The sequence below is a fragment of the Triticum urartu genome, chromosome 1A (assembly GCF_056163025.1).
Source record: "Triticum urartu cultivar PI428250 chromosome 1A, HENAU_Tu73, whole genome shotgun sequence".
NCBI lineage: Eukaryota > Viridiplantae > Streptophyta > Magnoliopsida > Poales > Poaceae > Triticum > Triticum urartu.
Window position 1 is genome coordinate 158034872 of NC_141873.1, and position 7015 is coordinate 158041886.

The 7015-nt window shown below is 44.4% G+C and overlaps 1 long non-coding RNA gene across 16 annotated transcripts; it reads left to right on the forward strand.

Annotated features, from left to right (window-relative positions):
* Positions 1 to 3158: 3158 nt before the first annotated feature.
* Positions 3159 to 6540, forward strand: LOC125551293 (uncharacterized). Of its 16 annotated transcripts, XR_015599515.1 has the most exons (6): positions 3167 to 3802; positions 3895 to 4195; positions 4302 to 4361; positions 5370 to 5413; positions 5925 to 6021; positions 6117 to 6540. It is a non-coding gene; the product is annotated as an uncharacterized LOC125551293 (long non-coding RNA). The 16 variants fall into 16 exon arrangements; XR_007302421.1 differs by having other exon boundaries at positions 3162 to 3802; positions 4302 to 5471; XR_007302439.1 differs by having other exon boundaries at positions 3162 to 3802; positions 4302 to 5471; positions 6132 to 6540.
* Positions 6541 to 7015: the final 475 nt, after the last annotated feature.

Below are 7015 nucleotides of genomic sequence, written 5' to 3' on the forward strand. Positions count from 1 at the left end.
GTATAAAAGACTTGACTTGAATAAACTCACACCTACTGAAATATCTTTGCAAATGTGTAACGCCTTCGATGCGGCTATATCTCCCACGTGTCTAAGCACGACTTAGAGGCATAACCGCATTGAAAGCAATGTCGCAAGTGAGGTAATCTTCGCAAACAACCCATGTAATACATAAGGGAAAAGATACATAGTTGGCTTACAATCGCCACTTCACACAATTACATGAGTAAAGCAATACATCAACCAGATACAATCAAGGTCTGACTACGGAACCAAAATAAAAGAAGAACCCCAAATGCGACAAGGTCCCCGATCGACCCCAACTGGGCTCCACTACTGATCAACTAGAACGAAACAACACAAAGGGCAAGATCTTCAACGAGCTCCTCCTGAGCTTGGTTGCGTCATCTGCACGGACTCATCGGCACCTGCAAGCTGGTTTTGGAAGTATCTGTGAGCCACGGGGACTCAGCAATCTCGCACCCTCGCGATCAAGACTATTTAAGCTTATGGGTAAGGTAAAGGTATGAGGTGGAGCTGCAGCAAGCGACTAGCATATATGGTGGCTAACATACGCAAATGAGAGCGAGAAGAGAAGGCAAAGCACGGTCGATACAAGTATGATCAAGAAGTGATCCTAAAACAACCTACGTCAAGCATAACTCCAACACCATGTTCACTTCCCGGACTCCGCCGGAAAGAGACCATCACGGTAACACACGCGGTTGATGTATTTTAATTAAGGTCAACTTCAGGTTTTCTACAACCGGACATTAACAAATTCCCATCCGCCCATAACCGCGGGCACGACTTTTGAAAGTTCAAATCCCTGCAGGGGTGTCCCAACTTAGCCCATCACAAGCTCTCACGGTCAACGAAGGAATAGACCTCCTCCCGAGACATTCCGATCAGACTCGGTATCCCGGTTCTACAAGACATTTCGACAGGTTCAAACTAAACCAGCAACACCGCCCGAACGTGCCGACAAATCCCGATAGGAGCTGCACATATCTCTTTCTCAGGGCACACCGGATTGTCCAAACTTCCGGTAGGCCAGCCCAAAGTTGCCCCTGGTGGCCACCGGCGGCTGACAAGTTGGACCAACACTCAGAGGAGCACTGGCCCGGGGGGGGGGTAAAATAATGATGACCCTCAGGAGCGCGACTCCCAAGGGAAAAGAAAAGGCTAGGTGGCAAATGGTAAAACCAATGTTGGGCATTGCTGGAAGAGCTTTACTTAAGGCAAACTGTCAAGGGGTTCCCATAATAGCCCAACCGCGTAAGGAACGCAAAATCCGGGAACATAACACCAATATGACGGAAACTAGGGCGGCAAGAGTGGAACAAAACACCAGGCATAAGGCCGAGCCTTCCACCCTTTACCAAGTATATAGATGCATTAATTAAACAAGATATATTGTGATATCCCAACAAGTAAAACATGTTCCAACAAGGAACAACATCTCCCTGTTCCAACAAGGAACAACATCTCCCTATTCCAACAAGGAACAAACTTCAATCTTCCCCTGCAACTAACAACACTATAAGAGGGGCTGAGCAGAGCGGTAACATAGCCAAACAACGGTTTGCTAGGACAAGGTGGGTTAGAGGCTTGGTTCACAATATGGGAGGCATGATAAGCAAGTGGTAGGTATCGCAGCATAGGCATAGCAAAAGAGCGAGCAACTAGCAAGCAAAGATAGAAGTGATTTCGAGGGTATGGTCATCTTGCCTGAAATCCCGCAAAGAAGAAGAACGAGTCCATGAAGAAGACAAACGGACGTAGACGAGCGGGTCCTCACAAACGCGACGTTATCGGAACCAACCCGAAGAAGCAAACACCGGAAAAGAAGCACACAACAGAGTAAACAACCAACACATGAACATGGTATGATATGCGGGATGCGGTATGCGATGCATATGCATGATTTGACAAGGAATGATAGGATCTGGCCTCAACTTGGAAATCCAAGTGTGCCACTGGAAAGATGAGATGAAATCGCTTGAAAACGATATAAAGAATGCCGGAATCGGAGTTACGGTTTGGAAATGGCAAGCAATTCAAATATGGCACCGGTCTGCGATATACAGCAAGTAGCCATCTAAATGCAACAAGATGAACATGCTACAGCACTCAAACATGGCAACAAAATACATGGCAGGGATCCACTCAAAAAGCTTAACAAAAGATGAACACTGAGCTACGGATAATTCATCCATTAACAGGTTCAAACAAGCATGGCAAAAATGAAAACGGTAAACAGATTTCAGACTTAGTGAAATTAACACTTGTCTGGAATTTCAGATCAGATAGCACTCTTTGGAGCAAGAAAACAATATGCTACAGGACCTGAACATGGCAAAGTAAAGCATGGCATGGAGCTACTAAAATAGCTTAACAAAAGTCCCTTAGTGACTTTGAGCCAAAAGAGATCAGAAAATACATTTGCAAGCATGTGAACATGGCAAAAACATAATCAGGTTACATACTTAGTGGAAAACTGGAGCATGCAAAATCAGATATCAAGTAGGCATATTTACAAGTTCGATACACTCACTACAAAGCAAGTCATGACAATCTAAGCATACACCCATCAAGAATACACATTATACAAGCTAGACATGGCAAGAATAATAACATAACATGCACGGATCAACTACAACATCCTCGGCAAAATCGCTAAAAGTAGACAATCTGCCCAAATTCATGAAATGACAAAAGTAGAGCTCGATTGACTCAAGCTAGGGTACTCCATAATTGCAAACAAAGACATGGATGGATAGATCACTACAAGATTAACAAATTATCATTACTGATCATCCTCAATAAAGGCACAGATCACTAAGAAACAACATGAACATATGGCCATATTGAATATATAAATCACACTACTCAACCCGGCATTCCAGCGCGTCCGCGGCATGCGAGCGATCCGGCTCGCATGTTCTGCCTCGCTGGCTGGTTTTTACAGCGCTGTCAAACATCCCACCATTTGTCTATCTGTACATTGTTTTTTCGTGCTTAGCTGGATGACGGATGGGCCTCCTTTCTTGCGGGCCCAACTTTGCAGGCAGCGTCCCGTCTCTGGGTCGCGTGTGTCTTACGTGAGAAAACGTTTAACCGTGGTGGCCGTGGGCAACGTGGGCTGGGTCGGTGAAACCCTATCAACCAATCGTCGCTCTCCTCGAGCCCCACGTCCCTGCTTCCCCTCTTTCCACTCCCCACGTTTCCCTGTGCAGCCGCCGCCTTCCCCCCGCTCTCCTCATCTCATCAGAGCCACCCGGCCGGACTCCTTCTTGGCCCCAAGAAGCCCCCGTTCTGCCCCGCGTCGGAGTTCAGCGGTAGGGGAGGAGCGGATCGATGACGACGAGGATGAGAGATCGATGGAGCGAGCAGCCATTGCAGAGGATAGATCGAGGAGGGAGCGAGCCAGGAGGTGCCGCCGGTCGGTCGCCGCCTCACCACTGGCTACCCTTCTCTTTCCCCTCTACATCGCCTTCTTCCTCCATGCTCTCCAAATCCTGCCTGAGGTCGTCGCGCTTCACCTGGTTCTAGATCGGCAGCAGCTAGACGAGGTCGTTCGTGGGGTGAAAGAGCAGGGAGGCAGGCAAGCGACGAGGGCAAGAAGAAGCCAGCCCGTCGCGCTTGGCTCGAGCTGCAGGGAAGAGGGAGGAGTCCCGAGAGAGGGTGAAGGAGCGGGCTGGACCTTGTGAGGCGGTGCCGCCGGCCAGGGCACGTTGTTAGTGCGCTCGGCGCCGTCCTTCTCACCCCGAGTTTGCCTCCCTCTCCCCTTCCGGCGCAGGTCCTTCTTTTTCACGAAACTGACCCAGCTTTCCTGTTTTTGCTACATGTGCGATTTGATTCTTCACTTTCCTTTTCTTCTCTTTCTTTCAGATCACCGGGGCTGCTCTCATTTGTTTGATTTGGTATTGTTCCTTCCATTCTGCTACTCATTGTTATCATACCAAGGTGAGGTTTCTTCAGTTACGATGCTCCTGGCCTGTTTGATGAAACTTCTATGAGCTGGTATGCTGTTTGCTCTCTCTTTTCCTTCTTGTTGCAGGCGGGTTTACCTTCTCTGTTGGTTCTTGGGTCCTCCATGTCGTGAGCCATCAAGGTTGGACAGCCTCTCTTCTGAGCTTTTGTCTACTCAAAGTGATGTGAGCTGATTCGTTGGTTTGCGCAACCTCGCTGTGTACGTGATCTTTGTTTACATATAAACACCGGATGTGTGATCTTTGCCTGCATATCAAACGAGGATGTGCTCTTATTTACATCTTGGTGTGTTACCATGACTCTAGGTGGTCAGCCCGGTTCGCAGCTAGGCCATGCTTCCCTCCGGATTCTGGCATGGTGTTCAGGTGCCTTTCTTGGTTCAGTTCCGAGTCAGAAGCAATGACATCATTTTTTCCTAAATCTTGCATATACGTTTGATTGCAGCGGCTGATTCCTGTGTCATGCCTGGACTTGCTAGATCGGTTAGAGTTTGTTTATTATGCCTTCGGCATCCCCTGGATTTTTACTTGGGTGTCATGTGGTGGTTATTTGATATGTGGTCTAGGAAGAGCCCACTTATTCTACATTGGGCGTCCTTTGCTGCATTTCTACTTGTATGTGCTTTCATGTGTTTTGGGATGACCCAATGCATTTTAGTTCATCTATATGTACATCTTCCTGAAGTCTTTCTGTTCCCTCTGTTTTTTCTTAGGTTGTATGTAGATGAGCACATAGGACCATGACTGGATGGTTTCATGTAACCATACATCCCTATAACACGGTTCAATGAATGGTCTGTTGCCACTTTTCCCCAAGTTATGATTTTGGGAGTGATTTAGGATTGGCTGGCACTTCTTCGGACTTCAGTTATGAGGAAATGGGTCGACACAATTTACAAGATGGTGCTCAGCGAGCTGGGCTCTGATTCCACCAATATGAATGTCTAGCCTCAAACTTGCCTTACTTTTTTGGAATTACTCTTTTTATCTGTTGGATCATTCTTTTGTTAGTAAGAAATGTCTGCATTTTAGTGTAACCTAAACCTGCTCATTCTAGTCATTGGTTGATATCAGTAGTGGAATGTTGTCTTTTCTTCTCTCATTATTATTTCAGGTCGTTAGATTCACGCATTACAGATTACTGTATTTAGTGGTGTCATGATTATTGCATGCATTCTATTTACTGAAAAGTGAAAACACCCACCACTACAATATCTTCATAAGAATCTTTTTTCTACAGTTAGCACAAAAAGATGCTTTTGGCCTACTACATGAACTCGTTCTTGCCGACTTCATCCTCTGTTTATTTTCTCATGTTTGATAAAATATCTGTGAGCTCAACCATTCTGTGATTCATGTTTCCTTGCCGTGTAGGTTCTTTGTTGGTTCGTGGGACGTCTGTGTCGTTAACCAACAAGGTTGGATCTGTTCTGATTCGCTTGGTTGATTAGTGCTTGATGAGCAGCCTATGAACCCGTGCGTTTGTGCGACCAGCTTCCCTGTCTATTTGTTTTTTTGGTTCATCTACCATACTTGTTGTACTATGTATGGGATTTTTCTTCAGATCTCGTCAGGAAAACAACTTTCTTTCTTTATGATTGTCCTGCTGGTTTAGTCCTATGCATACACCGTCTTCTTCCTGGTTGATTAGGTGCTTGTAGGCCATTGGTTTGTGCCCGTGCTTGTATAGTATGGCCTGTTTTCTTAGCTTTTGCTAATTCCCAGTAAACTACAAGACTCTCTCGAGTTAGTGCATTAAAAGAAATATATGCAGCAAGTGATAGTTAAATAAATATGTAGGTTAAAAAATACAGTCAGACCTATACACCACTTGCTTATTGTTTTTAAACATGCTTGCTTTTTCTTTTATCTTTCATAAATCTCTGATTCCTTTTCAGTTTTCTGATTTCCTTTTGTTCTACATTTCAGTTCATCTATATGTACTTCTTCCTAAAGTCTTTATGTTTGTGCTGCAAATCTTGTCGCTCTTGCACTGTCTTGTTGGCTCAAGCTTCTCAGTGCAAAGGTTTGTGATTCCTCTTCCGGTTCTATTTTCTTTTGCTCCTGTGATGTATAATGATTGACTGCGCTTAAGTTTGTCCGTTTCATTTATGTGTTTAGGGTGTCTATGTACAGTTTATCTGTTCTATCTGGTGCATCGTGTGCTAAACTTCTAGCTGGATGTGCTTTGATTGGTTAGCATGTGTGGTCTAGCCTGAGCCAATGCATTTGAAGTCTGTCAATTTCTGAATTTGTTCTGTTCCTTGCTTGCATGTGCTACGATTGGTTATATGCAAGGAAGAATGGAATTAAGAGGGAGATGAAGAGTGAGAGGCAAAACGCCAGGGAAAAAGATAGCTAGACAGCAAATGATGTAGCATATAGGTTGCTAAAATAGATTGCTACTCTCCTGTTTAATTAAATGTCCATGGGTTGATTTCAGTTCTGTGCTTGGGGTCAGCATATTCATTAAGGCTGATCTATTCTAACTCGGCCATTTTTTGCCTACACTGAGCAAATGCATAAGAGTTGTTCTATTTCTGAATTTATGTTTCTGCTTGGATGTGTATTTTCCATGCCGGAGTTGTTCTTGCTTTGTTATTTTCTTTTGTATTGAAAGTCATGTTGATGTGGCACTCTTTGCTGTTTCGAATGACAAGATTTGTGCTTTATATATTATAAGTCGCTGAATTAAGATTTTTCTTATGCTTCCTTTCTCGAAAATAAAAATGGCTACCTATATATTGTTCCCTTGCCTTTATTTTTTACTGAAAAAGATATACATTTCCATGTTTTACCTTTCATAATGAGAGCAAGTAGCAAGGCTAGATGCAGTCTTATGTTCAAGAGTTCCGTACATTGTATGATCTCCTGCTAAAAATGTTGTTTCCATCTCTTGCTTAATCATTTAATGTTTATTTGCATACGGGTCCAGAGAGTTGCATTTTCGTGCCTTCCAAATCCACGTGCTTAGCTGAAAAGTGCAATGCATGATGATTGCTGGTGATCTTTTTATTGGT